Source organism: Monodelphis domestica, chromosome 1 (assembly GCF_027887165.1).
Source record: "Monodelphis domestica isolate mMonDom1 chromosome 1, mMonDom1.pri, whole genome shotgun sequence".
Classification (NCBI taxonomy): domain Eukaryota; kingdom Metazoa; phylum Chordata; class Mammalia; order Didelphimorphia; family Didelphidae; genus Monodelphis; species Monodelphis domestica.
The window spans coordinates 525,255,856-525,262,700 of NC_077227.1; positions in this window are offsets into that span (position 1 = coordinate 525,255,856).

The following is a 6,845-nucleotide window of genomic DNA, read 5'->3' on the forward strand; positions in this document are numbered from 1 at the left end:
ACAACAAATATTCATAGATGAAGCAAAGAAACCCATTTATGCAAATCAAAGTAAAACAGAAATGAGAGAAAGTCTAAATAGTGGAATATATACCAGGCAATGGAGGATAAAGAAGTTCTTCCATTGGGTGTGAGATTACTCAGCTCATGCAGCAAGAGAGTTCTTATCTAAGAGAAAACTCCATGCAGGCTCCAGTAGAACCATCTGGGGATTGGGACATGATAGAGTCTGCCAGCTATGCTCATGTCTTCACAGAGTCTTTCTCTTCAGCAACCTGAACCTTTTCCATCTTCCTGCTCAGAAGTGGAAGCCAGAAGCTTCTGAAATGACTTGAAGCTTAAAGAGTCCTAAAGAGGACTAAAGGAGGCTGGAGCTTTCTCATTCTCCTCAGCTCTACCTGCCTTCTTACACAGGGCAGGATCTTCATGTCACCCAACAGAGAGAGTCTCATACCCATGGACTTGGGGACAGGTGCTAGTTACATTTAGGTACCATATCCTCTGTGAGGTCCTTCTTGATCCTTCCTAGATATTAGCATTATTTTCCTCTTGAAGTTACTTTGCATTGCTTTGTAGATGGAGTACAAAGTTAGAAGCAGGATGGTACAGTGGGAAATCTACTGTTGGTAAAAGAGGGTCTGCTTTTGTCAGTTCCTACCTGTGTGTCTTTGTTGCCAGTCACAAATCTCTCTGGACCTCTTGGTCATTGGTAAAATGAAGGGACTTGGCTTGCTAACCCTTGAGGTCTCTGCTAGCTCTGAATCTGTTATCTTAGACTGTACACCCAGTGGAGGTAGTGATTATTTCATTTTAAAAAATCTATAGCCCTTAGCACAGTGCCTTTATTTGTGGTAGGAATAATGTTTGTTAAATTGAATTGGGAATCATATTGCAATTGCTTTTAATCAATGACTATTCTGAAATTCAAGACTTAAAAGGATTTTGAATGTTTGGTGGAAGAAAATGCCCAATTCAATAGCAGGGGATAAACAGAGAAATCCAGGTTCCTGGAAGTTGGCAAGCATAGACAGATTTTTTTTCCTGGTTTAATGAAGAGGGCTTGAATTGTGTTCTAGACTTCTGTATTTGACCAATTGAAATGAAATAGATTTCCAGTCTAGACTAGAGCCCTCTGCCTCTGGTCACTGAAACGTGAGTTTGTTGTGGTTGGAAGGGTACAGAGGAGAGTAAGCATTCTTTATCCCCTCCTTATATATTAGTCCTTTCCTGGACTAATAACCCAGATGTTTTTCTAACCAGACCTGGCCTCCAAAGCAGCAGGCTCAATGAAAAATAAATCTTAGTGGTGTTTGTTTTTTATTGTCAAGAGATGATATTATCGACTGAGTCTATGTTAGACAATCCAGGGTTGGAGCATGATTTTTGGATTGAAAAGAGGTCAAATCTTGGTTACTAGGCAAGGTCAAGTGTCCCAGGAATACTGGATATGCTTTCTAAAAATTGTGAGCCTTAGTTGGTTTACAAACATTATATAAATTGGATGGTATTTGTCAGGCTGAAAAGTCATCTTTATGAAATGCAATGTGATATTAGAAGAGTTATTTCATGATATAATATCATAATTGTCATTTTTTCCAGATTACATGTCAGTAAAATTTTTCTTTTTTTCTTTGTTTTATTTTTTCCAGATTACATGACAATACCATTTTCTAATATTCATTTTATGATATTTTGCAATCCACGTTCTCTCTCTCCCTCCCACCCATCTTCCCTCCACAGGAAGGCAGATAATAAAAAATACATTACACATATAGAATAATAGAATATGTATTTTCATGTCCACATTGTGAAAGAAGACACATATTGCTCACACTAGACAAAAATTCATGGATGAAGTAAAGAATAGTATGTTTTGATTTGCATGATTCAATAAGTCCTTCCCAGCTGATCAATATACATTATTGTTACTATGTACAATGTTCTCTTGGTTCTGCTCACTTCACTTTGCATCACTTCATATAAGTCTTTCCAGGTTGTTTTTTAATCATCTTGTTTGTCATTTTTTATGACCCAAGAGTATTCCATTACAGGTAAATACCACCACTTGTTCAGCCATTTCCCAGTTGATGGGCATTCCTTAAGTCTCCAGTTCTTTGTCACCACAATTGCTATAAATATTTTTGAACAGCTAGGTTCTTTTCCCCTATCTTTAATCTCTTTGGGATACAGAGCTAATAGTGGTATTGCTTGTTCAAAGGATTTGCACAGTTTTCTGGGTCTTTTTGGGCATGGTTTCAGAACTTTTTCCAAAATGGTTGTATCAGTTTGCTATGTATTGGTGTCCTGATTTTTCCACATACCCTCCAGCATTTACCATTTTCCTTTAGCCAGTCTGATGGATTCAATATAATTTTTAATATTTTTCCTGGCATTTTGTAACCCGTGTTCTCTCCCTCCTTCCCCCTCCTCTCCCCTCCCTGAGAAGGAAGGTAATATGATATGATACCACAATAACTTAATGATAACTTTTTTTTTCTTCCTAGAGGTGAATGGAGGCTTTTTTTGACTTCCTTTCTCCATGGTTACCTCACTGGCATTATACCACTCATGCTATTTAACCATTAGTTATTTTATTGTAGTAACACCTCAGTTTTTCATTGACATAGGCTATCATCAGTTTTGGTTTTCCTCCATTTTTTTCCAAGAAAAATTTGTCTTGGTTTTCATGGATTGCCTCAGATTTCATTGCGGTGCCCACTTAACCTTGATGCTAACTAACTTTGTGAAAACAAAGGGTGACCCACTCCTCCTGCTCAATGTGAGCAATACATGCATTGAAAAACAAGTAAATCCATTTATCCATACAGATAACAAACAAAAATCAGATTAAGCATGCATATGGAGGAGAATATATACCTAACAATATACAGAATGAAAGAGCTCTTTCATTGGGAGTGAGATATCTCATCTCAATCAAGTAGAAATTCTTCCATAATATCTCAGCTGACAAGAGGGATATAATCAATGTAACAACTATTCTACATGTCAGCTTCTTTCCAAAGTCTTTCCAGATAGTGCCTTGATAACCTAAGGTCCTTACGGAGGGGGATTCCCCTTCCAAACAATAGCCTCTCTCTCCCCTCTTTGCTGTCTTCCATATGCCTAGAAGAGTCTTCAGAAAGGTAAATGCCATGTCCTGGTCACTTTGTGATAGTTATAATTTTGGGCACATGACTTCTCAAGTCCAGACTTGACCTCATGGCATTTTTTCCCTGCCTGCAGAGTCCCAGAGCAATGACAATTATATAGCATCTCTTTGGGGATGGAGAAGGGGCCAATATCTCACTTTTCCAACTCCCTCCAGACTAGTAGGACAGAAGTTACAAAATATTCCCCAAACCATGGATATACTCTTCCCCTGAATGCATACTGTTCTTGGGAAGAGTGGGCTCAAATTTAAAGGACAAAAGTAGTGAAGCATACAAGTAGATGTAGCTAAAAAATACCCCTGAATTCTGGTCCTAGGTTGTTGTTGTTGTTTTTTCCCCTTTCTTCAAGGAGGACTCACCTAGTTTGATTCTGATAAATAGGATTTGCAGGCTTCTTGCAGGGTTCAGACTCTTATTTGATTGAATGGTTCAGCAGATTACTTAGATGGTACTCTGGTTCCTTAGACTCAGCTGCTGTGCTGCCACATGTTTCATTTCCCAGTGGGACAACTCTGACGGCTTTGAAAGATTTCCTGAATTCATCAGTTGCCTAGGCACTCCCTTTTTGAAATACTCATTTATCTGAGACTAGAAAAGGATAAACATAAATTCACCAGGTGGTATCCTTGGGGACATGCAAACCAGGTGGAAAATGAGGCATCTCTTAGCAGTTTTCCTCTCTAGAAATCTGAGAAGGAAGAGTGACAGTCTGGCCACTAGAATTTTTTGTTTGAACACAGCGTTCCCTGAGCCATTAATTCTTATGATTTTAAAACCAATGTAAAGGCTTTTCATCCTTACAGTATTAATTCCTAAATCATGGCCAAAACTGGCTTCCAAAGTTTCACAAGTTGGATTGGCATCTGACAGAAAATCTCTATGCATGCTTCAAGGTCTGGTCCTTTATGGACCAGTTTTTCCACTATACTATCTTTTACTCTAACGGCATTTCCAGATGTTCCTCTTTCTCATTCCCTATAGTGAGCCTTTTCTTATTACAAAGAAAAACCAAATGATTCAGTGACTAATATCTGAATGTACATTCAATATCTTACAACCATGACATCTGTCCTTAAGGCACCCCTATCTCCCCAATGAAAAAATGGAGATACATTTCCTCATCTGATCTCTGGGACTAACAAGATTGGTCTCATAATGAGAACTTAACTTTATTGTTCTTTTTATTTACATTATAATAAGCAATGAATGTTTTATTTTTCTGGTTCTGCTTACTTCACTCTTCATCAGTTCATTTAAGTTCTTCCTCTGTTTCTCTGACTTACTCTTATTTGTTGTTTCTTAAAACCCAAGAAAATTTCATTGTATTTATGTATTGTAATTTGTTCAGCCATTTTCTAATCAATGAGAAATTGTGCCTCACAAGTTTCAGTTACTCAATCCTCTGATCACATACTTGTGTTCTTCTCTTCAGTGTCATGTCTCTACTGTACCATTTTTGTGCTCTGATCTGTAAGTCTTTAGCTGTACTTTCTGTTTCTTTTTTGTAAAGAAGGGTCGGTCTCACAATTATACAGCTCACCAACCCCAAGGGGTATTCTAGGGCAGAAAGTTGCACCTGCCACCTAGACAGAGAAGGAATTAGGGATTGTATGCCTATCTGTTGATCTTTTTTTTTGTTCTTTTCCTGTGCATTATCCCTTGATTTAAACTTCTCTGAATTAAGGCCCCAAATTCCTTTTGAATGCCTGTCATATTCCTAGTTTAATAGCCCGAGTCACATTATAATCATAGTGGAGAGACTTCTTAGTAAAACTGCAGCCATCTTAGTGTCCCTGGTTGCCAGGAAAGTCAACCTGAGAACAAGTCTGAAAAGGGCCTGATGAATCCAATGCACTTGCTGACCTTTACTCTACGTCCCACCAACAGCCAAAATCACTGCTCCCTTTGCATAAAAGCCAGCAGGCCAACTTGGCTGGAATGCAAAATGTGTGAAAAGCCACACACAATGAGCTTGGAACAGCTGGCCTGAGTCTGAATGTGAGGACTTCAAAAGTCAAACCAAAATGTTTGTATAGTACTAGAGGCAAGTGTAGGAAAGGTGGGGCAGGAGGATGGGAAGTGACAGGATCCTCTAGGAAAGTCAATTTGGGAGCTTCATGAAAGATGGGCTGAAGATATATGATATTTTGAGTCAAAAAACAGTAACAACTAGGAGAAGCAGAAAAGTCTTCTTTCTACACAGGATTTGGCACATGAATGGGACATCAAATGATAATTTGGAGGAACAGCAAACAAGCTAGTTTGGCTAGAATGTAAGACTAAATCAATAAGCATTTAGATATCCACTACACACCAAGCACTGTGCTATGTTCTAGAAGAGCACAGGAAATAGAATGTTATCTCTATGCAAATCTCTCATAGAACTTTAGGTCCAGGCCCTTTCTCTCCTGAGCTTCAGTCCCAAATTGTCAACTTCCAAGAAACATCTCATTTTATTATCTTTCCCAGAGCTTCCCTTCTTTCAAACTTCACTATTTCTATTAAGGGTTAGCTAGATAGTGAGTGGATAGAGTGCTAGACCTGGAATTAGGAAGACTTGTCTTTCTGAGTTCAAATTTGGCTTTAGACACCAACTAGCTATGTGAAACTGGGCATGTCACTTCCCCTTGTTTGCCTCAGTTTCCTCACCTGTAAAATGAACTAGAGAAGGAAATAACAAACCACTCTGGGATCTCTGCCAAGAAAATTCCCAAAGTGTCACATGACTGAAAAACAACTGAACAAAACAATTTCTATTGAAGGCAACACCATTCTTCCAGTCTCTCAAGTTCACAACTTTGGCATCATCCTGAATTCTTCAATATTTCACATCCCACTCAGTTGCCACAGTCTTGCAATTTCTACCTCATGTTTTTTTTTTCATGTATGATCCCTTCTCTCTATTCATGCAGCTACCACTTTAATTCATCCTCACACTACTTCTCACCTAAATTATTGCAGCGTCCTCCTAATTGGTCCCCTTGACTAAGATTTCTTCTCACTTCTGTCAGTTGCCCACAATATTATCAAGGTGATTTTCCTTATATAGATTTGATCCATGTCATGCCCCCTCAATCAATTCCAGGGGCTTTCTAATTCCTCTGGATAAAATATAAACTTCAATGTCTAGTTTTTAAAGTACTGCACAACTTGGCCCCATTCTATCTTTCTAGTCTCACTGGGCATTATTCTCTAATTCTCTGTGACCCAGTCAAATGGGTCTTCTTGGTTTCTCACATGTAACACTCTCCCATTTCTGTCTTTGTACTAGCTGCTGCACCTACCTAAAATGAGCTCTCTCCTTATTTTTTCTTCATAGAATCCTTTGTTCCTTTAAGATCTAACTCAATCACCACCTATGCAAAGGCTCTCTTGACTCCCCCCACGTGCTGGAGTTTTCTACGAATTCCAGCAGCTTTTTGGTTGGTCCTTGCTAATTCTGTCATCACTACAGTCCAGTTGGTGAGAACCAGACTGTGAAGGGCTTTGTTTTTATTTCTAGAGGCATTAAGGAATCACTGAAAATTGTTGAGGAGAGGAAGGATATGGTAAGACATGTGCTTTAGATTACTTTGGCAGCTATGTACAGGTACAGGATGGATTGGAGAGAAGAAGTTATAAGGCATAAGATTGGAAGGAAAGAAGGTATAAGATTGGAAAACCAATTAGGAGGCTG